We start from the raw sequence: 27,461 nt of genomic DNA, 5'->3' as shown, positions 1-27,461 counted from the left end.
TTTTTTTTTTTTTTTTTTTTTTTTTTTTTTGTCGCTGTCTCCCGCGTTTGCGAGGTAGCGCAAGGAAACAGACGAAAGAAATGGCCCAACCCACCCCCATACACATGTATATACATACGTCCACACACGCAAATATACATACCTACACAGCTTTCCATGGTTTACCCCAGACGCTTCACATACCCTGATTCAATCCACTGACAGCACGTCAACCCCGGTATACCACATCACTCCAATTCACTCTATTCCTTGCCCGCCTTTCACCCTCCTGCATGTTCAGGCCCCGATCACACAAAATCTTTTTCACTCCATCTTTCCACCTCCAATTTGGTCTCCCTCTTCTCCTCGTTCCCTCCACCTCCAACACATATATCCTCTTGGTCAATCTTTCCTCACTCATTCTCTCCATGTGCCCAAACCATTTCAAAACACCCTCTTCTGCTCTCTCAACCACGCTCTTTTTATTTCCACACATCTCTCTTACCCTTACGTTACTTACTCGATCAAACCACCTCACACCACACATTGTCCTCAAACATCTCATTTCCAGCACGTCCATCCTCCTGCGCACAACTCTATCCATAGCCCACGCCTCGCAACCATACAACATTGTTGGAACCACTATTCCTTCAAACATACCCATTTTTGCTTTCCGAGATACTGTTCTCGACTTCCACACATTCTTCAAGGCTCCCAGAATTTTTGCCCCCTCCCCCACCCTATGATCCACTTCCGCTTCCATGGTTCCATCCGCTGCCATGGTTCCATTTGCTGCCAAATCTACTTCTAGATATCTTAAGCACTTCAATTCCTCCAATTTTTCTCCATTCAAACTTACCTCCCAATTAACTTGTCCCTCAACCCTATTGTACCTAATAACCTTACTCTTATTCACATTTACTCTTAACTTTCTTCTTTCCCACACTTTACCAAACTCAGTCACCAGCTTCTGCAGTTTCTCACATGAATCAGCCACCAGCGCTGTATCATCAGCGAACAACAATTGACTCACTTCCCAAGCTCTCTCATCCACAAAAGACTGCATACTTGCCCCTCTTTCCAAAACTCTTGGATTCACCTCCCTAACAACCCCATCCATAAACAAATTAAACAACCATGGAGCCATCACACACCCCTGCCGCAGACCAGTATTCACTGAGAACCAATCACTTTCCTCTCTTCCTACACGTACACATGCCTTACATCCTCAATAAAAACTTTTCACCGCTTCTAACAACTTGCCCCTACACCATATATTCTTAATACCTTCCACAGATTCATAAATGCTACATACAAATCCATTTGCTTTTCTAAGTATTTCTCACATACATTCTTCAAAGCAAACACCCGATCCACACATCCTCTACCACTTCTGAAACCACACTGCTTTTCCCCAATCTGATGCTCTGTAAATGCCTTCACCCTCACAATCAATGCCCTCCCATACAATTTCCCAGGAATACTCAACAAACTTATATCTCTGTAATTTGAGCACTCACTTTTATCCGTTTTGCCTTTGTACAATGGCAATATGCAAGCATTCCGCCAATCCTCAGGCACCTCACCATGAATCATACATACATTGAATAACCTTACCAACCAGTCAACAATACAGTCACCCCCTTTTTTCATAAATTCCACTGGAATACCATCCAAACCCGCTGCCTTGCCAGCTTTTACCTTCCGCAAGGCTTTTACTACCTCTTCTCTGTTTACCAAATCATTCTCCCTAACCCTATCACTTTGCACACCACCTCGACCAAAACACCCTATATCTGCCACTCTATCATCAAACACATTCAACAAATTTTCAAAATACTCACTCCATCTCCTTCTCACATCACCACTACTTGTTATCACCTCCCCATTAGCCCCCTTCACTGAAGTTCCCATTTGTTCCCTTGTCTTATGCACTTTTTTTACCTCCTTCCAAAACATATTTTTATTCTCCCTAAAATTTAATGATTCTCACCCCAACTCTCATTTGCCCTCTTTTTCACCTCTTGCACCTTTCTCTTGACCTCCTGCCTCTTTCTTTTATACATCTGCCAGTCCTTTGCATTATTTCCCTGCAAAAATCATCCAAATGCCTCTCTCTTCTCTTTCACTAATAATCTTACTTCTTCATCCCACCACTCACTACCCTTTCTAATCACCCCATCACCCACGCTTCTCATGCCACAAACATCTTTTGCGCAAGCCATCACTACTTCCCTAAATACATCCCATTCCTCCCCCACTCCCCCTACATCCTTTGTTCTCACCTTTTTCCATTCTGTACTCAGTCTCTCCTGATACTTCCTCACACAAGTCTCCTTCCCAGGCTCACTTACTCTCACCACTCTCTTCAGCCCAACATTCTCTCTTCTTTTCTGAAAACCTCTACAAATCTTCACCATCGCTTCCACAAGATAACGATCAGACATCCCTCCAGTTGCACCTCTTAGTACATTAACATCCAAAAGTCTCCCTTTCGTGCGTCTGTCAATTAACACATAATCCATAACGCTGTCTGGCCATCTCTCCTACTTACATACGTATACTTATGTATGTCTCTCTTTTTAAACCAGTTATACCCAATCACCAGTCCTTTTTCAGCATATAAATCTGTAAACTCTTCACCATTTCCATTTACAACACTGAACACCCCATGTACACCAATTATTCTCTCAACTGCCACATTACTCACCTTTGCATTCAAATCACCCATCACTATAACCTGGTCTCATGCATCAAAACTACTAACACACTCGATCCCAAAACACTTGCCTGTCATGATCTTTCTTTTCATACCCAGGTGCATATGCACCAGTAATCACCCATCTCTCTCCATCTAATTTCAGTTTTACCCATATCAATCTAGAGTTTACTTTCTTACACTCTATCACATACTCCTACCACTCCTGTTTCAGGAGTAGTGCTACTCCTTCCCTTGCTCTTGTCCTCTCACTAACCCCTGACTTTACTCCCAAGACATTCCCAAACCACTCTTCCCCTTTACCCTTGAGCTTCGTTTCACTCAGAGCCAAAACATCCAGGTTCCTTTCCTCAAACATACTACCTGTCTATCCTTTTTTCTCATCTTGGTTACATCCACACACATTTAGACACCCCAGTCTGAGCCTTCAAGGAGGATGAGCACTCCCACGTGACTCCTTCTTTTTCTCCTTTTAGAAAGTTAAACTACAAGGAGGGGAGGTTTTCCAGCCCCCCTGCTCTCGTCCCCTTTAGTCACCTTCTACAGCACGTGAGGAATGCATGGGAAGTATTCTTTCTCCCCTATCCCCTTATATCCTATATATATTTTTTTATACTTAAACGCCATCTCCCACGTTAGCGAGGTAGCCCAAGGAAACTGATGAGGAATGGCCCAACCCCCCCCCACATACACATGTATATATATATAAACGCCTGCACACGCACATATACATACATTTACATTTCAATGTTTACATACACAAACATAAACATATATGCACATGTACATATCCATACTTGCTGCCTTCATCCATTCCCATTGCCACCCTGCCACAGATGAAATAGCATCCCCCCCAAGCAAGGCAGCCCCAGGAATGGACAAAAAAGGCCACAATCATTTACACTCAGTCTCTAGCTGTCATGTGTAATGCACCGAAACCACAGCTGCTAAGTTTACTCACAGATATCTAAAACACTTCACTCCTTCCAATTTTTCTCCATTCAAACTTATTTATTATTTATTTTGCTTTGTCACTGTCTCCCACATTAGTGAGGTAGTGCAAGGAAACAGACAAAAGAATGGCCCAACCCACCCACACACACATGTATGAACATACACGTCCACACACGCAAATATACATACCTATACATCTCAATGTATACATATATAATACACGCACAGACATATACATATATACACATGTACATGATTCATAGTGTCTGCCTTTATTCATTCCCATTGCCACCTCGCCACACATGGAATAACCAACCTCCTCCCCCCTCATGTGTGCGAGGTAGCGCTAGGAAAGACAACAAAGGCCCCGTTCGTTCACACTCAGTCACTAGCTGTCATGTAATAATGCACCGACAACAGCTCCCTTTCCACATCCAGGCCCCACAGAACTTTCCACAGTTTACCCCAGACGCTTCACATGCTCTGGTTCAATCCATTGACAGCACGTCGACCCCAGTATACCACATCATTCCAATTCACTCTATTCCTTGCACTCCTTTCACCCTCCTGCATGTTCAGGCCTCAATCACTCAAAATCTTTTTCACTCCATCTTTCCACCTCCGATTTGGTCTCCCACTTCTCGTTCCCTCCACCTCTGACACATATATCCTCTTGGTCAATCTTTCCTCACTCATTCTCTCCATGTGACCAAACCATTTCAAAACACCCTCTTCTGCTCTCTCAACCACACTCTTTTTATTACCACACATCTCTCTTACCCTATTATTACTTACTCGATCAAACCACCTCACACCACATATTGTCCTCAAACATCTCTTTTGCAGAACATCCACCCTCCTGCGCACAACTTTATCTATAGCCCACGCCTCGCAGCTATCCAACATTGTTGGAACGACTATTCCTTCAAACATACCCATTTTTGCTTTGCGAGATAATGTTCTCGACTTCCAGACATTCTTCAAGGCTCCCAGAATTTTTGCCCCCTCTCCCACCCTATGATTCACTTCCGCTTCCATCTGCTGCCAAATCCACTCCCAGATATCTAAAACACTTCACTTCCTCCAGTTTTTCTCCATTCAAACTTACCTCCCAATTGACTTGACCCTCAACCCTACTGTACCTAATAACCTTGCTCTTATTCACATTTACTCTCAACTTTCTTCTTTCACTCACTTTACCAAACTCAGTCACCAGCTTCTGCAGTCTCACACATGAATCAGCCACCAGCGCTGTATCATCAGCGAACAACAACTGACTCACTTCCCAGGCTCTCTCATCCACAACAGACTGCATACTTGCCCCTCTTTTCAAAACTCTTGCATTCACCTCCCTAACAACCCCGTCCATAAACAAATTAAACATCCATGGAACATCACACACCCCTGCCGCAAACCTACATTCACTGAGAACCAATTACTTTCCTCTCTTCCTACTCGTACACATGCCTTACATCCCGATAAAAACTTTTCACTGCTTCTAACAACTTGCTTCCCACACCATATATTCTTAATACCTTCCACAGAGCATCTCTATCAACTCTATTATATGCTTTCTCCAGATCCATAAATGCTACATACAAATCCATTTGCTTTTCTAAGTATTTCTCATATACATTCTTCAAAGCAAACACCTGATCCACACATCCTCTACCACTTCTGAAACCACACTGCTCTTCCCCAATCTGATGCTCTGTACATGCCCTCACCCTCTCAATCAATACCCTCCCATATAATTTACCAAGAATACTCAACAAACTCATACCTCTGTAATTTGAGCACTCACTCTTATCCCTTTGCCTTTGTACAATGGCACTATGCAAGCATTCCGCCAATCCTCAGGCACCTCACCATGAATCATACATACATTATATAACCTTACCATCCAGTCAACAATACAGTTACCCCCTTTTTTTAATAAATTCCACTGCAATACCATCCAAACCCGCTGCCTTGCCGGCTTTTATCTTCCGCAAAGCTTTTACTACCTCTTTTCTCTTAATCAAACCATTTTCCCTATCCCTCTCACTTTGCATACCACCTCGACCAAAACACCATATATCTGCCACTCTATCATCAAACACATTCAACAAACCTTCAAAATACTCACTCCATCTCCTTCTCACATCACCACTACTTGTTATCACCTCCCCATTAGCCCCCTTCACTGAAGTTCCCATTTGCTCCCTTGTCTTATGCACTTTATTTACCTCCTTCCAAAACATCTTTTTATTCTCCCTAAAATTTGATGATACTCTCTCACCCCAACTCTCATTTGCCCTCTTTTTCACCTCTTGTACCTTTCTCTTGACCTTCTTGCCTCTTTCTTTTATACATCTCCCACTCATTTGCACCCTTTCCCTGCAAAAATCGTCCAAATGCCTCTCTCTTCTCTTTCACTAATAATCTTACTTCTTCATCCCGCCACTCACTACCCTTTCTAATCTGCCCACCTCCCACGCTTCTCATGCCACAAGCATTGTTTGTGCAAGCCATCACTGCTCCCCTAAATGCATCCCATTCCTCCCCCACTCCCCTTACCTCCTTTGTTCTCACCTTTTTCCATTCTGTACTCAGAATGGAATTTACTTGTTCCTCAACCCTACTGTACCTAATAAGCTTGCTCTTATTCACATTTACTCATTAACTTTCTCCTTTCACACACTTTTCCAAACTCAGTCACCAACTTCTGCTGTTTCTCTCTTGAATCAGCCAACAGAGCTCTGTCATTGGTGAACAGCAACTAACTCACTTCCCAGGCCCTCTCATCCCCAACAGACTGCATACTCGACCCTCTCCAAAACTCTTGCATTTACCTTCCTAGCCACCCCATCCATATACAAATTAAACAACCATGAGGACATCACACACCCCTGCTGTGGACTGACATTCACTGGGGATGAATCACTTTCCTCTCTTTCTACTCGTACACATACCTTACTTCCTTGGTAAAAACTTTTCACTGCTTCTAGCAACTTACCTCCCTCTTTATAAACCAGGTATTGCCAATCTCTGGCCCTATTTCTGAACACAACTTTACAATTTGTCCACCATTTTTGTTTACCTTACTAAATACCCCATTACCCCGTTATTCTGTCAACTGCCACATTACCCATCTTTATATTTAAATCACTTCTTGCATTAAAACTGCTTACACATTCACTCAGACCCATCTTTACATTTAAATCATTTGTACCTGGTCTCTTGCATTAAAGCTGCTTACACATTCACTCATCTGCCCCAAAAACATTTACCTTTCATCTTTCTTCTCTTGGCCAGGTGCATAAGCACTAATAATCACCCATCTCTTGCAGTTCACTTTCATTTTTACCCACACTGGTCTGGAACTAAATTTCTTACATTGTTTTTTCATATTCCCACATCTCCTGCTTCAGCAGTAGTGCTACCCTAGAGCTTTCTCCCCTACCCCTAGGATGGGTGTTACCTTGTGGAAGCCATTTTAAGATTTGATCTTCCTGTGAGGTCAACTGCTCATATAAAAGAGGTCCTCGTACGAGGTTAACTGCCTCCTAAGTATTGAAAGAAAATTTGACTCATATCTGAAGTCAGTTTCAGATGAACCTCAAGAGGAGTGGTGATGAGGAGAAACAGTTTAATTCAACAATGAAGACATGCATTGAGCACTGTTGCTGATATTCTGGCAAAATCACACTGCATGTGTTCAAATAAATGTAGGTAGCTACACAAGACTTTATCATCTAATTTGGAATCTGTCTTTCTTGGAAGATTTTGGATTTTCTGAATTTCAGAAGTTCTCATTCCTTGGGTTCATCTCCAAAGGAACTACTTTTTGTGATTTTTAATTTACACATCTTTTGAACCTCCTTATAAGTTTCTCTTGTGTCTTTTTGAAAGGCACAGTTGCTTCTAGCTGCAACCTGAGTTGGGCTTATGGTGTCTTAATCTTGTTGTCAGATTATTATTCTTTCGTGTTATAGCTGCTTAATGGTTCATCATAAAGTTTTCTTCTTGGTAGCCACTAGGGTGAAAAGAAGTTTGTCTAAATGCAAGGACTTTTCATTGAAATTTCATTGAGGTGGGTAAGGATCATGTGATGTTTTAAAGGAAACATCTTTTTGTATCCAGGATTTGTAAAAGCCTCTCTGCAAGGATAATGTCTTCCTGGACTGAGTTTCAATTTGCTTGTAAGTCAGAGTTTGGGAATGTAGCCTTCATTTTCTGGTGGCCTTCTCTGATGGGAAGCAACTCTCAAGGTCATTGGCATCTCTCTAGGGTTTTTTATTTTTTTACAGTACTTTGTTCTAGATGTTGGAGGTCAACCTAATGTGGCCCTGAAGTAGCCACTCTCAGATCAGATGGATGTTGATTTGCCAAAAGTTAACCCTTAAGATATTGTTTTTGCCTCTATCTTTTTCTGAGAGTTTTCTTCTAATCCACCTACTGTGTAATGTCATGGCCTGCATGGTGAACTGACCCAGGAGAGAAGTGTAAGTTATAAAGTAAGGAGAGCTCTCTCACTGGGATGGTGTCCCATGAGAATTTTCATTATTCTGAGTTTTTTTTCCTGGCCTTGCTAGCTTCTCACATGTATTTTAAAAAACATTTCTCTGAATTAATGTGACCACCATTGGGTGGAAGCCATCATTCTGAGAATTGTAAGGGATGTTAGTATCAAAAGCCAGGGAATGATGATACTATTACTGAGAGGAATTTGCTATTTGGTAATGGGGTGGACCCAGGCCCAACTATGGGCTACTATTACTAACTAGGTCATTTAGAAGGATGGGAATCATTTACCTCATTAAAAATTAGTGCGTTAAGAGGCATCTACCCCATGAGCTCCCAGAAAATTTCTCATGGCTTGCAGGACACTATCCTGGAGAGAAAGGATTCTTTGCACTTCAATATTATACTTACATTTTTTTCTTTTGTCTTTACAGGGTGCAAAATATGTGAAAGGCGAAATCAAAAGCAAACTGGGATTGAAAAACGAATGATAAGCATCATCTGTTTTGGACCCACTGAAATATATATATAATTGTTAAGGTAACAAAATTCCACTGAAGTTTCAAAATCACAGATCAGTCTGTGATTTGACATTAAAGTTTTGTAATTCAAAACTTAAGTTTATACTCAGAGTGTGAATGAATGTTGCCTTTTTTGTCTGTTTTCCTGGTGCTGCGTTGCTGAAGCAGGGGTTAGTGATGCTATTTCCTGTGGGGTGGGGTAGCGCCAGGAATGGATGAAGGCAAGCATGTATGAATATGTACATGTGTATATATGTATATGTCTTTGTTTTTTATTATTACACATGATCACTGTTTACCGTGTCAGCGAGGTAGTGCCAGAAAACAGACGAAGACTGGCCCATCCACTCATATGTACATATAAATGCCCATATACATATCAACATATACACATATACCTACATAAACAAACATACATGGCCATATACATGTATACCCATGCACACATCCACACCTGCTTGCCCCCATCCATTTCCTGGCACCACCCCAACCCACAGGAAACAGCATCACCACCCCTGGCTTCAGCGAGGTAGCACTAGGAGAACAGACAAAAAAAAGGCCACATTTGTTCACACTCAGTCTCTAGCTGTCTTGTGTAATGCACCAAAATCACAGCTCCCTATCCACATCCAGGCCCCACAGACCTTTCCATAGTTTACCCCAGATGTTTCAAATGCCCTTGTTCAGTCCATTGACAGTGCGTGGACCCCATTATACTGCATTCTTCCAGTTCACTCTTTTTCTTGCATGCCTCTCACCTTCCTGTATGTTCAGGCCTTGATTGCTCAAAATCTTTTTCACTCCATCCTTCCATCTCCAGTTTGGTCTCCCACTTCTTGTTCCCTCCACCTCTGACACATATATCCTCTTTGTTGATCTTTCCACACTCATTCTCTCCATGTAACCAAACCATTTCAATATACCCTCTTCTGCTCTCTCAGCCACACTTTTTATTACCACACATCTCTCTTACCTTTTCATTACTTACTCGATCAAACCACCTCTAACCACATATTATCCTCTAACACTTCATTCCGACACTTCCAGCCTCCTCTGCACAACCCAGTCTTGAGCCCATGCTTCACAACCATATAACATTGTTTTAACTACTATTCCTTCAATCATACCCATTTTTGTTCCGAGATAACATTCTCTCCTTCCACACATTCTCCATTGCTCCCAGAACCTTCACCCCCTCCCCACCCTGTACCTCACTTCCGCTTCCAAGGTTTCATTCGCTGCGAAGTCCACTCTCAGATATCTAAAACACTTCACTTCCTCCAATTTTTTCCATTCAAACTTACATCCCAATTAACATATCCTTCAACACTACTTAACCTAATATCATTGCTTTTATTCACATTTACTCTCAACTTTCTCCTTTCACACACTTCTCCAAACTCAGTCACCAAATTCTGCAGTTTCTCACATGAATCACCCACTAGAGCTGTATCATTGGCAAATAACAACTGACTTGCTTCCCAGGCCCTCTCATCCCCAGCAGACTGCATACTTGCCTCTCTCTCCAAAACTCTTGCATTTACCTCCCTAACAACCCCATCCATAAACAAATTAAACAACCATGGGAACATCACGCACCCCTGCCACAGACCGACACACACTGGAAACCAGTCACTCTCCTCTCTTCTTACTCATACACATGTCGTACATCCTTGGTAAAAACTTTTCACTGCTTCTAGCAACTTACCTCCCACACCATATACTCTTAAGACCTTCCATAAAGCATCTCAATCATTCTTATCATTTACCCTCTCCTGGTCAATAAATGCTACATACAAATGCTTTTCTAAGTATTTCTCACACACATTCTTCAAAGCAAACAACTGATCTACACATCCTTTACCACTTCTGAAACCACACTGCTCTTCCCCAATCTGATGCTCTGTACATGCCTTCACCCTCTCAATCAATACCTTCCCATATAATTTCCCAGGAATACTCAACAAACTTATGCCACTGTAGTTTGAACACTTATCTTTATCCCCTTTGCCTTTGTACAGTAGCACAATGCATGCATTCTACCAGTCCTTAGGCACTTCACCATGATCCATACATACATTGAATATCCTTACCAACCAATCAACAACACAGTCTCCCCGTTTCTTCATAAGTTTTACTGCAGTACCATCCAAACCTGCTGCCTTGCTGGATTTCATCTTCTGCAAATCTTTCACTACCTCTTTTCTCTTAACCAAACCATTTTCCCTGACCTTCTCACTTCGCACACCACCTTGACCAAAACACCCTATATCTGCCATTCTGTCATCAAACACATCCAACAAACCTTCAAAATACACAACTCCACTCACTCCATCTCCTTCTCACTTCACCACTACTTGTTATTACCTCTCCATTAGCCCCCTTCACCGATGTTCCCATTTGTTCTCTTGTCATATGCACTTTATTTACCTCCTTCCAAAACCCTTCCAAAACATCTTTTTATTCTCCCTAAAATTTAATGATATTCTCTCACCCCAACTCTCATTTGCCCTCTTTTTCACCTCTTTTTGCACCTATCTTTTATACAGCTCCCATTCATTCGCACTACTTCCCTGCAGAAATCATCCAAACGTCTCTCTCTTTTCTTTCACTGACAATCTTACTTCTTCATCCCACCACTCTACCCTAATCTGCCATCCTCCCGCCTTTCTCATGCCACAAGCATCTTTTGCGCAAGCCATCCCTGCTCCCCTAAATAAATCCCATTCGTCCCCCACTCCCCTTACGTCATTTGCTTTCACCTTTTTCCATTCTGCACTCAATCTCTCCTGGTACCTCCTCACACAATTCTCCTTTCCAAGGTCACTTACTCTCACCACTCTCTTCACCCTAACATTCTCTCTTCTTTTCTGAAAACCTCTACAAACCTTCACCTTCGCTTACACAAGATAATGATCAGACATCCTCCAGTTGCCCCTCTCAGCACATTAACATCCAAAAGTCTCTCTTTCACGTGTCTATCAATTAACACATAATCCAATAACGCCCTCTGGCCATCTCTACTACTTACATACGTACACTTATGTATATCTCTTTTTAAACCAGGTATTCCCAATCACCAGTCCCTTTTCAGCACACAAATCTACAAGCTCTTCACCATTTCCATTTACAACACTGAACACCCCATGTACACCAATTATTCCCTCAACTGCCACATTACTCACCTTTGCATTCAAATCACCCATCACTATAACCTAGTCTCGTGTATCAAAGCTGCTAACACACTCACTCAGCTACTTCCAAAACACTTGCCTCTAACGATCCCTTTTCTCATGACCAGGTGCATAGGCATCATTAATCACCCATCTCTCTCCATCCACTTTCAGTTTTACCCACATCACTCTAGAGTTTACTTTCTTACACTCTATCACATACTCCCACAACTCTTGCTTCAGGAGTAGTGCTACTCCTTCCTTTTTTTTTGTCCTCTCACCAACCCCTGACAATACTCCCAAGAAATTTCCAAACCACTTTTCCACTTTACCCTTGAGCTTCATTTCACTCAGAGCCAAAACATCCACTGATATACACACACACACACACACACACACATATATATATATATTATTTTTTTTATTATACTTTGTCGCTGTCTCCCGCGTTTGCGAGGTAGCGCAAGGAAACAGACGAAAGAAATGGCCCAACCCCCCCATACACATTTATATACATACGTCCACACACGCAAATATACATACCTACACAGCTTTCCATGGTTTACCCCAGACGCTTCACATGCCTTGATTCAATCCACTGACAGCACGTCAACCCCGGTATACCACATCGCTCCAATTCACTCTATTCCTTGCCCTCCTTTCACCCTCCTGCATGTTCAGGCCCCGATCACACAAAATCTTTTTCACTCCATCTTTCCACCTCCAATTTGGTCTCCCTCTTCTCCTCATTCCCTCCACCTCCGACACATATATTCTCTTGGTCAATCTTTCCTCACTCATTCTCTCCATGTGCCCGAACCATTTCAAAACACCCTCTTCTGCTCTCTCAACCACGCTCTTTTTATTTCCACACATCTCTCTTACCCTTACGTTACTCACTCGATCAAACCACCTCACACCACACATTGTCTTCAAACATCTCATTTCCAGCACATCCATCCTCCTGCGCACAACTCTATCCATAGCCCACGCCTCGCAACCATACAACATTGTTGGAACCACTATTCCTTCAAACATACCCATTTTTGCTTTCCGAGATAATGTTCTCGACTTCCACACATTCTTCAAGGCCCCCAGAATTTTCGCCCCCTCCCCCACCCTATGATCCACTTCCGCTTCCATGGTTCCATCCGCTGCCAGATCCATTCCCAGATATCAGATATCTAAAACACTTCACTTCCTCCAGTTTTTCTCCATTCAAACTCACCTCCCAATTGACTTGACCCTCAACCCTACTGTACCTAATAACCTTGCTCTTATTCACATTTACTCTTAACTTTCTTCTTCCACACACTTTACCAAACTCAGTCACCAGCTTCTGCAGTTTCTCACATGAATCAGCCACCAGCGCTGTATCATCAGCGAACAACAACTGACTCACTTCCCAAGCTCTCTCATCCCCAACAGACTTCATACTTGCCCCTCTTTCCAAAACTCTTGCATTTACCTCCCAAACAACCCCATCCATAAACAAATTAAACAACCATGGAGACATCACACACCCCTGCCGCAAACCTACATTCACTGAGAACCAATCACTTTCCTCTCTTCCTACACGTACACATGCCTTACATCCTCGATAAAAACTTTTCACTGCTTCTAACAACTTTCCTCCCACACCATATATTCTTAATACCTTCCACAGAGCATCTCTATCAACTCTATCATATGCCTTCTCCAGATCCATAAATGCTACATACAAATCCATTTGCTTTTCTAAGTATTTCTCACATACATTCTTCAAAGCAAACACCTGATCCACACATCCTCTACCACTTCTGAAACCACACTGCTCTTCCCCAATCTGATGCTCTGTACATGCCTTCACCCTCTCAATCAATACCCTCCCATATAATTTACCAGGAATACTCAACAAACTTATACCTCTCTAATTTGAGCACTTACTCTTATCCCCTTTGCCTTTGTACAATGGCACTATGCACGCATTCCGCCAATCCTCAGGCACCTCACCATGAGTCATACATACATTAAATAACCTTACCAACCAGTCAACAGTACAGTCACCCCCTTTTTTAATAAATTCCACTGCAATACCATCCAAACCTGCTGCCTTGCCGGCTTTCATCTTCCGCAAAGCTTTCACTACCTCTTCTCTGTTTACCAAATCATTTTCCCTAACCCTCTCACTTTGCACACCACCTCGACCAAAACACCCTATATCTGCCACTCTATCATCAAACACATTCAACAAACCTTCAAAATACTCACTCCATCTCCTTCTCACATCACCACTACTTGTTATCACCTCCCCATTTGCGCCCTTCACTGAAGTTCCCATTTGCTCCCTTGTCTCACGCACTTTATTTACCTCCTTCCAGAACATCTTTTTATTCTCCCTAAAATTTAATGATACTCTCTCACCCCAACTCTCATTTGCCCTTTTTTTCACCTCTTGCACCTTTCTCTTGACCTCCTGTCTCTTTCTTTTATACATCTCCCACTCAATTTCATTTTTTCCCCTGCAAAAATCGTCCAAATGCCTCTCTCTTCTCTTTCACTAATACTCTTACTTCTTCATCCCACCACTCACTACCCTTTCTAATCAACCCACCTCCCACTCTTCTCATGCCACAAGCATCTTTTGCGCAATCCATCACTGATTCCCTAAATACATCCCATTCCTCCCCCACTCCCCTTACTTCCATTGTTCTCACCTTTTTCCATTCTGTACTCAGTCTCTCCTGGTACTTCCTCACACAGGTCTCCTTCCCAAGCTCACTTACTCTCACCACCCTCTTCACCCCAACATTCACTCTTCTTTTCTGAAAACCCATACAAATCTTCATCTTAGCCTCCACAAGATAATGATCAGACATCCCTCCAGTTGCACCTCTCAGCACATTAACATCCAAAAGTCTCTCTCGCACGCCTGTCAATTAACATGTAATCCAATAACGCTCTCTGGCCATCTCTCCTACTTACATAAGTATACTTATGTATATCTCACTTTTTAAACCAGGTATTCCCAATCATCAGTCCTTTTTCAGCACATAAATCTACAAGCTCTTCACCATTTCCATTTACAACACTGAACACCCCATGTATACCAATTATTCCCTCAACTGCCACATTACTCACCTTTGCATTCAAATCACCCATCACTATAACCCGGTTTCCTTTTTCCATAGCCAGAGGTTGAACCATTATGTGACATTCATTTTTTCATTCATTTCAAGCTAGAAGTTTCAGTTTTCTAAATTGTTTCTTACATTTTTCATATGTATATATATGTATGTGTGTGTGTGTGTATATGTGCGTATATATGTGTATGTGTGTGTATGTGTATATATATATATATATATATATATATATATATATATATATATATATATATATATATATATATATATGTATATTATCCCTGGGGATAGGGGTGAAAGAATACTTCCCACGTATTCCTCGCGTGTCGTAGAAAGCGACTAGAGGGGACGGGAGCGGGGGGCCAGAAATCCTCCCCTCCTTGTATTAACTTTCTAAAATGGGAAACAGAAGAAGGAGTCACGCGGGGAGTGCTCATCCTCCTCGAAGGCTCAGAGTGGGGTGCCTAAATGTGTGTGGATGTAACCAAGATGTGAAAAAAGGAGAGATAGGTAGTATGTTTGAGGAAAGGAACCTGGATGTTTTGGCTCTGAGTGAAACGAAGCTCAAGGGTAAAGGGGAAGAGTGGTTTGGGAATGTCTGGGGAGTAAAGTCAGGGGTTAGTGAAAAGACAAGAGCAAGGGAAGGAGTAGCAATACTCCTGAAACAGGAGTTGTGGGAGTATGTGATAGAATGTAAGAAAGTAAATTCTTGATTAATATGGGTAAAACTGAAAGTTGATGGAGAGAGGTGGGTGATTATTGGTGCATATGCACCTGGGCATGAGAAGAAAGATCATGAGAGGCAAGTGTTTTGGGAGCAGCTGAATGAGTGTTAGTGGGGTGAAGAAGGTGGTGAGAGTAAGTGAGCTTGGGAAGGAGACCTGTGTGGGGAAGTACCAGGAGAGACTGTGTACAGAATGGAAAAAGGTGAGAACAATGGAAGTAAGGGGAGTGGGGGAGGAATGGGATGTATTTAGGGAATCAGTGATGGATTGCGCAAAAGATGCTTGTGGCATGAGAAGAGTGGGAGGTGGGCTGTTTAGAAAGGGTAGTGAGTGGTGGGATGAAGAAGTAAGAGTATTAGTGAAAGAGAAGAGAGAGGCATTTGGACGATTTTTGCAGGGAAAAAATGCAATTGAGTGGGAGAAGTATAAAAGAAAGAGACAGGAGGTCAAGAGAAAGGTGCAAGAGGTGAAAAAAAGGGCAAATGAGAGTTGGGGTGAGAGACTATCAGTAAATTTTAGGGAAAATAAAAAGATGTTCTGGAAGGAGGTAAATAGGGTGCGTAAGACAAGGGAGCAAATGGGAACTTCAGTGAAGGGCGTAAATGGGGAGGTGATAACAAGTAGCGGTGATGTGAGAAGGAGATGGAATGAGTATTTTGAAGGTTTGTTGAATGTGTCTGATGACAGAGTGGCAGATATAGGGTGTTTTGGTCGAGGTGGTGTGCAAAGTGAGAGGGTTAGGGAAAATGATTTGGTAAACAGAGAAGAGGTAGTAAAAGCTTTGCGGAAGATGAAAGCCGGCAAGGCAGCAGGTTTGGATGGTATTGCAGTGGAATTTATTAAGAAAGGGGGTGACTGTATTGTTGACTGGTTGGTAAGGTTATTTAATGTATGTATGACTCATGGTGAGGTGCCTGAGGATTGGCGGAATGCGTGCATAGTGCCATTGTACAAAGGCAAAGGGGATAAGAGTGAGTGCTCAAATTACAGAGGTATAAGTTTGTTGAGTATTCCTGGTAAATTATATGGGAGGGTATTGATTGAGAGGGTGAAGGCATGTACAGAGCATCAGATTGGGGAAGAGCAGTGCGGTTTCAGAAGTGGTAGAGGATGTGTGGATCAGGTGTTTGCTTTGAAGAATGTATGTGAGAAATACTTAGAAAAGCAAATGGATTTGTATGTAGCATTTATGGATCTGGAGAAGGCATATGATAGAGTTGATAGAGATGCTCTGTGGAAGGTATTAAGAATATATGGTGTGGGAGGCAAGTTGTTAGAAGCAGTGAAAAGTTTTTATCGAGGATGTAAGGCATGTGTACGTGTAGGAAGAGAGGAAAGTGATTGGTTCTCAGTGAATGTAGGTTTGCGGCAGGGGTGTGTGATGTCTCCATGGTTGTTTAATTTGTTTATGGATGGGGTTGTAAGGGAGGTAAATGCAAGAGTCCTGGAAAGAGGGGCAAGTATGAAGTCTGTTGGGGATGAGAGAGCTTGGGAAGTGAGTCAGTTGTTGTTCGCTGATGATACAGCGCTGGTGGCTGATTCATGTGAGAAACTGCAGAAGCTGGTGACTGAGTTTGGTAAAGTGTGTGGAAGAAGAAAGTTGAGAGTAAATGTGAATAAGAGCAAGGTTATTAGGTACAGTAGGGGTGAGGGTCAAGTCAATTGGGAGGTGAGTTTGAATGGAGAAAAACTGGAGGAAGTGAAGTGTTTTAGATATCTGATATCTGGGAATGGATCTGTCAGCGGATGGAACCATGGAAGCGGAAGTGGATCATAGGGTGGGGGAGGGGGCGAAAATTTTGGGAGCCTTGAAAAATGTGTGGAAGTCGAGAACACTATCTCGGAAAGCAAAAATGGGTATGTTTGAGGGAATAGTGGTTCCAACAATGTTGTATGGTTGCGAGGCGTGGGCTATGGATAGAGATGTGCGCAGGAGGATGGATGTGCTGGAAATGAGATGTTTGAGGACAATGTGTGGTGTGAGGTGGTTTGATCGAGTAAGTAACGTAAGGGTAAGAGAGATGTGTGGAAATAAAAAGAGCGTGGTTGAGAGAGCAGAAGAGGGTGTTTTGAAATGGTTTGGGCACATGGAGAGAATGAGTGAGGAGAGATTGACCAAGAGGATATATGTGTCGGAGGTGGAGGGAACGAGGAGAAGAGGGAGACCAAATTGGAGGTGGAAAGATGGAGTGAAAAAGGTTTTGTGTGATCGGGGCCTGAACATGCAGGAGGGTGAAAGGAGGGCAAGAAATAGAGTGAATTGGAGTCATGTGGTATACAGGGGTTGACGTGCTGTCAGTGGATTGAAGCAAGGCATGTGAAGCGTCTGGGGTAAACCATGGAAAGCTGTGTAGGTATGTATATTTGCGTGTGTGGACGTGTGTATGTACATGTGTATGGGGGGGGGGGTTGGGCCATTTCTTTCGTCTGTTTCCTTGCGCTACCTCGCAAACGCGGGAGACAGCGACAAAGTATAAAAAAAAAAAAAAAAAAAAAATATATATATATATATATGGGATATAATGCACCTATATTTTTTACCATGTTTCACTATCTTTCTTGTATCTCTTTCTCTTTTCAAAAGGAGTACTCCCTCAGGTATTCTAATTTTGTTACTTCATTTTGACTTGGCCTTTATTTTAACATTCAAATCATCGTCTTCCTTTCTGCATTTGCTTAATAATCTCTTTTTTTTGCCACATCCACTTTCATTCTCTCTTCCAAAAGTTAAGCTTCTCTTCTCTTGTACTTGCACTCCATGAAGGCATGTATCATCAGCTAAAGAGTATGTATGCTCCATATCTCGTTCTCTTTTCTGAATATCATCATAACATTATCCATACACGTTGAAGATAACATGAGAGATATCACACTTACATGTCTTACCCCATCTTTCTATCATTTATTTATTTTTTTATACTTGATTGCCATTTCCCATGTTAGCAAGGTAGCGCCATGAACAAAGAAAGGCCACATCCGCTCGCATCCATTCTCAAGTTGTCATGTGTGATGCACCAGAACCACAGCTTCCTATCCACATCCAGCCCTCCCACCCAACCTTCCTGTGGTTTATCCCAGATGTTCCACATACCCTGGTTGTCCATTGACAGCATATCTACTGTAGATCACTGTATAACACATAATTCCAGTTCTTTTATCCCATTCATGCCTTTCACCCTTCTGCATGTTCAGGTCCCAGTCACTCAAAATGTTTTTTACACCATCCTTCCATCTCCAATTTGGTCCTCCCATTCTCCTTGTTCCCTCCACTTCTGACACATATATCCCTATTCATTCTATCCATAAGTTCAAACCATTTCAGCACACCCTCCTCAGCTCTGTCAACCACACTCTTTTTATTAAGACACTTCTCCCACCTTTTCATCTCTAGCTCCCTAGGGTAGGGGAGAAAGAATTCTCAACATACTTCTTTGATGTCTTAAAAGGTAAATAATGGGAGCAGGTGCAGGGGCCTGGAAACTTTTCCCTCCCTGTATTTCAGTTTCTAAAAAATGGAATGTAAGAAGGAACTAGGGAGTGCTGTCTTTTGTTATATTATTATTATTGTTTATTATTATTATTATTATTATTATTATTATTATTATTATTATTATTATTATATCCCTGGGGATAGGGGTTTAAGAATACTTCCCATGTATTCCCTGCGTGTCGAAGAAGGCGACTAAAAGGGGAGGGAGCGGGGGGCTGGAATTCCTCCCCTCTCGTTTTTTTTTTAAATTTTCCAAAAGAAGGAACAGAGGGGGGCCAGGTGAGGATATTCCAAAAAAGGCCCAGTCCTCTGTTCTTAGCGCTACCTCGCTAATGCGGGAAATGGCGAATAGTTTAAAAAAAAAAAATATATATATATATATATATATATATATATATATATATATATATATATTTTTATATTATATTATATTATTTTATATTTTTATATTATCCCTGGGGATAGGGGAGAAAGAATACTTCCCACGTATTCCCTGGGTGTCGTAGAAGGCGACTAAAAGGGGAGGGAGCGGGTGGCTGGAAATCCTCCCCTTTCTTGTTTTTTTTTTTTTAATTTTCCAAAAGAAGGAACAGAGACGGGGGTCAGGTGAGGATATTCCCTCTAAGGCCCAGTTCTCTGTTCTTAACGCTACCTCGCTAACGCGGGAAATGGCAAATAGTATGAAATAAAATATATATATATATATATATATATATATATGCAAGAGAGGTGCAAGAGGTGAAAAAGAGGGCAAATATGAGTTGGAGAGAGAGAGAGAGAGAGAGTATCATTAAATTTTTTTTTTTGCCGCTGTCTCCCGCGTTTGTGAGGTAGCGCAAGGAAACAGACGAAAGAAATGGCCCAACCCACACCCATACACATGTATATACATACGTCCACACACGCAAATATACATACCTACACAGCTTTCCATGGTTTACCCCAGACGCTTCACATGCCCTGATTCAATCCACTGACAGCACGTCAACCCCGGTATACCACATCGTTCCAATTCACTCTATGCCTTGCCCTCCTTTCACCCTCCTGCATGTTCAGGCCCTGATCACACAAAATCTTTTTCACTCCATCTTTCCACCTCCAATTTGGTCTCCCTCTTCTCCTCGTTCCCTCCACCTCCGACACATATATTCTCTTGGTCAATCTTTCCTCACTCATTCTCTCCATGTGCCCGAACCATTTCAAAACACCCTCTTCTGCTCTCTCAACCACGCTCTTTTTATTTCCACACATCTCTCTTACCCTTACGTTACTTACTCGATCAAACCACCTCACACCACACATTGTCCTCAAACATCTCATTTCCAGCACATCCATCCTCCTGCGCACAACTCTATCCATAGCCCACGCCTCGCAACCATACAACATTGTTGGAACCACTATTCCTTCAAACATACCCATTTTTGCTTTCCGAGATAATGTTCTCGACTTTCACACATTCTTCAAGGCTCCCAGAATTTTCGCCCCCTCCCCCACCCTATGATCCCCTTCCGCTTCCATGGTTCCATCCGCTGCCAGATCCACTCCCAGATATCTAAAACACTTCACTTCCTCCAGTTTTTCTCCATTCAAATTCACCTCCCAATTGACTTGACCCTCAACCCTACTGTACCTAATAACCTTGCTCTTATTCACATTTACTCTTAACTTTCTTCTTTCACACACTTTACCAAACTCAGTCACCAGCTTCTGCAGTTTCTCACATGAATCAGCCACCAGCACTGTATCATCAGCGAACAACAACTGACTCACTTCCCAAGCTCTCTCATCCCCAATTTTAGGGAGAATAAAAAGATGTTTTGGAAGGAGGTAAATAAAGTGCGTAAGACAAGGGAACAAATAGGAACATCAGTGAAGGGGGCTAATGGGGAGGTGGTAACAATTAGTGGTCATGTGAGGAGATGGAGTGAGTATTTTGAAAGTTTGTTGAATGTGTTTGATGATAGAGTGGCAGATATAGGGTGTTTTGGTCGAGGTGGTGTGCAAAGTGAGAGGGTTAGGGAGAATGATTTGGTAAACAGAGAAGAGGTAGTAAAAGCTTTGTGGAAGATGAAAGCTGGCAAGGCAGTGGGTTTGGATGGTATTGCAGTGGAATTTATTTGAAAAGGGGGTGACTGTGTTGTTGACTGGTTGGTAAGGTTATTTAATATATGTATGACTCATGGTGAGGTGCCTGAGGATTGGCAGAATGCTTGCGTAGTGCCATTGTACAAAGGTAAAGGGGATAAGAGTGAGTGCTCAAATTACAGAGGTATAAGTTTGTTGAATATTCCTGGGAAATTGTATGGGAGGGTATTGATTGAGAGGGTGAAAGCATGTACAGAGCATCAGATTGGGGAAGAGCAGTGTGGTTTCAGAAGTGGTAGAGGATGTGTGGATCAGGTGTTTGCTTTGAAGAATGTTTGTGAGAAATACTTAGAAAAGCAAATGGATTTGTATGTAGTATTTATGGATCTGGAGAAGGCATATGATAAGAGTTGATAGAGATCTGTGGAAGGTATTAAGAATATATGGTGTGGGAGGAAAGTTGTTAGAAGCAGTGAAAAGTTTTTATCAAGGATGTAAGGCGTGTGTATGAGTAGGAAGAGAGGAAAGTGATTGGTTCTCAGTGAATGTCATTTTGTGGCATGGTGCGTGATGTCTCCATGGTTGTTTAATTTGTTTATGGATGGGGTTGTTAGGGAGGTGAATGCAAGAGTTTTGGAGAGAGGGGCAAGTATGCAGTCTGTTGTGGGTGAGAGAGCTTGGGAAGTGAGTCAGTTGTTGTTCGCTGATGATACAGTGCTGGTGGCTGATTCGGATGAGAAACTGCAGAAGCTGGTTACTGAGTTTGGTAAAGTGTGTGAAAGATGAAATCTGAGTAAATGTGAATAAGAGCTAGGTTATTAGGTAAGGGTTGAGGGACAAGTCAGTTGGAAGGTACTTTTGAATGGAGAAAAACTGGAGGAAGTGAAGTGTTTTAGATATCTGGGAGTGGATTTGGCAGCGGATGGAACCATGGAAGCAGAAGTGAGTCATAGGGTGGGGGAGGGGGCGAAAGTTCTGGGAGCGTTGAAAAATGCGTGGAAGGTGAGAATGTTATCTCAGAAAGCAGATATGTTTGAAGGAATAGTAGTTCCGACAATGTTATATGGTTGCGAGGCATGGGCTATAGATAGAGTTGTGCGGAGGAGGGTGGATGTGTTGGAAATGAGATGTTTGAGGACAATATGTGGTGTGAGGTGGTTTGATCGAGTAAGTAATGAAAGGGTAAGAGAGATGTGTGGTAATAAAAAGAGTGTGGTTGAGAGAGCAGAAGAGTGCGTTTTGAAATGGTTTGGTCACATGGAGAGAATGAGTGAGGAAAGATTGACAAAGAGGATATATGTGTGTCAGAGGTGGAGGGAATGAGGAGAAGTGGGAGACCAAATTGGAGGTGGAAAGATGGAGTGAAAAAGATTTTGAGTGATCAGGGCCTGAACATGCAGGAGGGTGAAAGGCATGCAAGGAATAGATTGAATTGGAACGATGTGGTATACTGGGGTCGACATGCTGTCAGTGGATTGAACCAGGGCATTTGAAGTGTCTGGGGTAAACCAGGGAAAGTTGTATGGGGCCTGGATGTGGAAAGGGGGCTGTGGTTTTGGTGCATTATACATCACAGCTAGAGACTGAGTGTGAATGAATGTGGACTTTGTTGTCTTTTCCTAGTGCTACCTCATGCACATGTGGGGGAGGGGTTTGTCATTTCATGTATGGCGGGGTGGCGACGGGAATTAATGAGGGCAGACAGTATGAATTATGTACATGTGTATATATGTATATGTCTGTGTGTGTATATATATGTATGTGTTGAGATGTATAGGTATGTATATGTGCGTGTGTGGATGTGTATGTATATACATGTGTATGTGGGTGGGTTGGGCCATTCTTTTGTCTGTTTCCTTGCGCTACCTTGCTAACGCGGGAGACAGTGACAAAGTATTAAAAAAAAAGAATGATAATGATAATCTATAGATAAGCGCCCATACACACTTATATACATACATATCAACATATACATGCATATACATACATATATACACATGTACGTATTCATATTTGCTTGCCTTCATCCATTTATAGTGCTACCCCGCTCCACAAGAAAGAGCATCGCTTTCCCTGCTTCAACGAGGTAGCACTAGCAAAACAGTTAAATATGGCCACATTTGTTCGCACACAGTCTTTATGTGTCGTGTAATATACCGAAACCATAGCCCTCTGTCCACATTCAGGACCCACCGACCTTTCTTTCACTCTATTCCATGCACTCCTTTCACTCCCCTGCATGTTCATATCCTGATCAAAATCTTTTTCACTCCATCCTTCCACCTCCAATTGGTCTCCTGCTTTTCCATTTTCTCTCCACTTCTGACAGACATGTCCTCTTTGCAATTTATAGATCTAGAGAAGGCATATGAGATGGTTGATAGAGATGCTTTTTAGAAGGTCTAAAGAATGTATGGTGTGGGAGGTAAGATGCTAGAAGCAGAGAAGTTTTTATCAAGGGTGTAAGGCATGTGTATGAGTAATATGAGAGGAGAGTGATTGGTTCCCAGTGAGTCAGTCTGCTGTAGGGGTGTGTGATGTCACCATGGTTATTTAATTTTTTATGAATGGGCTGATTAGGGAGGTAAATGCAAGAGATTTGGAGAGAGGAGCAGTATGCAATCTGTTGGGGATAAGAGGGCCTGAGAAGTGTCAGCACTGGTGGCTGATTCGAGTGAGAAACTGCAGAAGTTGCGAATAAGAGCAAGGTTATTAGGTTCAGCAGGGTTGAGGGATATGTTAGTTGGGATTAAGTTTGAAAGGAGAAAAATTGGAAGAAGTGAAGTGTTTTAGATATCCAGGAATGGTCTTAGCAGCAAATGGAACCATGGAAGTGGAAGTGAGTCATAGGGTGGGGAGGGGTTGAAGGTTCTGGGAACAATGAAGAATGTGTGGAAAGAGAACTTTATCTTGGGAAGCAAAAATGGGTATGTTTGAAGAATAATAGTTCCAACAGTATTATGTGGTTGTGAGGCATGGGCTGTAGATGGGGTTGTTTGGAGTAGGGTGGATGTGTTGGAAATGAAATGTTTGAGGACATTATGTGGTGTGAGATGGATTGATGAAGTAAATAATGAAAGGGTGAGAGAGGTGTGTGGAATAGAAAGTGTGTGTTTGAGAAAGCAGAAGAGAGTGTGTTGATATGGTTTGGACATATGGAGAGAATGAGTGAGGGAAGGTTGACAGAGAGGATATATTTGTTAGAAGTGGATGGAGCAAGAAGTGGGGGACCAAATTGCATGTGGAAAGACGAGTGAAAAAGATTTTGAGTGTTCAGGCCCTGAACATGCAGGAGGGTGAAAGGTATGCATGGAATTGAGTGAATTGGAAGGATATGGTATACTGGGGTCAATGTGCCATCTTTGGACTGGACTAGGGTATGTATAATGTCCAGGTTAAACCATGGAAGGGTCTGTGGAGCCAAGATGTGGATAGGGAACTATGGTTTCGGTGCATTACACATGACTGCTAGAGAATGAGTGTGAACAGTTGTGGCCTTTTTTTATTCTGTTTTCTAGTGCTACCTCATTAATAAAGGGGATGGCGATTGGTTATGGAGGAGGAGAAGAGAATGTATATGTGATTTTTTTATCTTCTCATTCATGCATTTGTGCTGTTTCCTGTGGGGTAGGGTGTCAGGAATGGATGAAGGCGAGCAAATATGAATATGTACATGTGTATATATGCATATGTATATGTATGTATGTTTAGATGCATGTATTTATTATTTTTATTTTGCTTTGTCACTGTCTCCCGCGTTAGCGAGGTAGCGCAAGGAAACAGACAAAAGAGTGGCCCAACCCACCCACATACACATGTATATACATACTCGTCCACACACGCAAATATACATACCTATACATTTCAACGTATACATATATATATACACACACAGACATATATATATATATATATATATATATATATACATGAAATAACAACCCCCTCCCCCTCATGTCTGCGAGGTAGCGCTAGGAAAAGACAACAAAGGCCCCGTTCATTCACACTCAGTCGCCAGCTGTCATGTAATAATGCACCGAAACCACAGCTCCCTTTCCACATCCAGGCCCCATAGAACTTTTCACGGTTTACACCAAGATGCGTCACGTGCCCTGGTTCAATCTGTTGACAGCATGTCGATCCCGATATACCACATCGTTCCAGTTCACTCTATTCCTTGCACGCCTTTCACCCTCCTGCATGTTCAGGCCTCGATCACTCAATATCTTTTTCACTTCATCTTTCCACCTCCAGTTTGGTCTCCCACTTCTCGTTCCCTCCACCTCTGACACATATATCCTCTTTGTCAATCTTTCCTCTCTCTTTCTCTCCATGTGGCCAAACCATTTCAAAACACCCTCTTCTGCTCTCTCAACCACACTTTTTATTACCACACATCTCTCCTACCCTATTATTACTTACTTGATCAAACCACCTCACACCACATATTGTCCTCAAACATATCATTTCCAGCACATCCACCCTCCTGCGCACAACTCTATCCATAGCCCACGCCTCTCAACCATACAAATTGTTGGAACCACTATTCCTTCAAACATACCCATTTTTGCTTTCCGAGATAATGTTCTTGACTTCCACACTTTCTTCAAGGCTCCCAGAATTTTTGCCCCCTCCCCCACCCTATGATTCACTTCTGCTTCCATGGTTCCATCCGCTGCCAAATCCACTCCCAGATATCTAAAACACTTCACTTCCTCCAGTTTTTCTCCATTCAAACTTACCTCCCAATTGACTAGACCCTTAACCCTACTGTACCTAATAACCTTGCTCTTATTCACATTTACTCTCAACTTTCTTCTTTCACTCACTTTACCAAACTCAGTCACCAGCTTCTGCAGTTTCTCACATGAATCAGCCATCAGCGCTGTATCATCAGCGAACAACTGACTCACTTCCCAAGCTCTCTCATCCACAACAGACTGCATACTTGCCCCTTTCCAAAATTCTTGCATTCACCTCCCTAACAACCCCATCCATAAACAAATTAAACTACCATTGAGACATCACACACCCCTGCCGCAAACTTACATTCACTTAGAACCAATCACTTTCCTCTCTTCCTACACGTACACATGCCTTACATCCTCGATAGAAACTTTTCACTGTTTTTAACAACTTGCCTCCCACACCATATATTCTTAATACCTTCCACAGAGCATCCCTATCAACTCTATCATATGCCTTCTCCAGATCCATAAATGCTACATACAAATCCATTTGCTTTTCTAAGTATTTCTCACAAACATTCTTCAAAGCAAACACCTGATCCACACATCCTCTACCACTTCTGAAACCACACTGCTCTTCCCCATTGTGATGCTCTGTACATGCCTTCACCCTCTCAATCAATGTATGTATGTATGTATATATATGTATGTGTAGGTGTGTATATGTATATGCATGTGTTTGTGAGTGGATGTGTCTTTCTTCATCTGTTTTCTGGAGTGGATGCATAACAAAGTTATGTTGCTAGTGAATTAGAAAAGGGTGTTACTCACAGGGAAAGAGTGTGATTAATAAGGAAATCTGCAAAAGAAACAGTTGAGGGTCAGGAAGAAGATGGAGGAGCTGAAAAGGAGGGCAGGTTGGGGACAGTGTGCTGTGCGAGGAGGATTGATTGAGCAAATTATGATAGGGTAAGAGAGAGGAGTTGTAATACAAAGATTATGATTAAGTGATATGAAGAGGGTGTGCTGAAATGCTTTTGACATATGGAGAGAATGAGTGAGGAAAGGTTGACAAAGAGGATATATGTTTGAGAAAATGAGGGAACCAGGAGAAAGGGAAGACCAAATTGGAGAGGGAAGGATGGAGTGAATAAGATTTTGAGTACTTGGGACCTGAACAAGCAGAAAGGCGAAAGGTGCGCATGGGATAGAGTGAATTAGTGTTATGGTATACATGGAACGATGTGCTATCACTAGACTGAACCAGGGCATATGAAGCAGCTGAGGTAAGCCATGGAAAAGCCTGATGGGCCTGATTATGGATAGGGGACTGTGGTTTTGGTGCATAGCACATGACAGATAGAGAATGTATCCAAGTGAATGAGGTCGTTTCTTTATCTGTTTCTGGCAGTACCATGCTAATGCACAAAACAGTGAACAAGAATGAAAGAAAGAAAAATTTTCTTTCTAGATCATGAGCAACCTTTTGCAAGTTAGCT

The 27,461-nt window shown here is 42.2% G+C and overlaps 1 protein-coding gene across 3 annotated transcripts in view; it reads left to right on the top strand.

Annotated features, from left to right (window-relative positions):
* LOC139764467 (molecular chaperone MKKS-like) overlaps positions 1 to 27,461 on the top strand; it is a 91,078-nt gene that overhangs the window by 23,611 nt on the left and 40,006 nt on the right. For all 3 annotated transcript variants that reach the window (XM_071691020.1, XM_071691019.1, XM_071691017.1), the window contains exon 2: positions 8,593 to 8,698. The gene's annotated coding sequence lies outside the window, so the exon portion shown is untranslated. The remainder of the gene's footprint in view (positions 1 to 8,592; positions 8,699 to 27,461) is intronic.

The sequence above is a fragment of the Panulirus ornatus genome, chromosome 50, assembly GCF_036320965.1.
Source record: "Panulirus ornatus isolate Po-2019 chromosome 50, ASM3632096v1, whole genome shotgun sequence".
NCBI lineage: Eukaryota > Metazoa > Arthropoda > Malacostraca > Decapoda > Palinuridae > Panulirus > Panulirus ornatus.
Note: the sequence above shows the minus strand (reverse complement) of the source record. Positions and strands in the feature narration are given on the sequence as shown.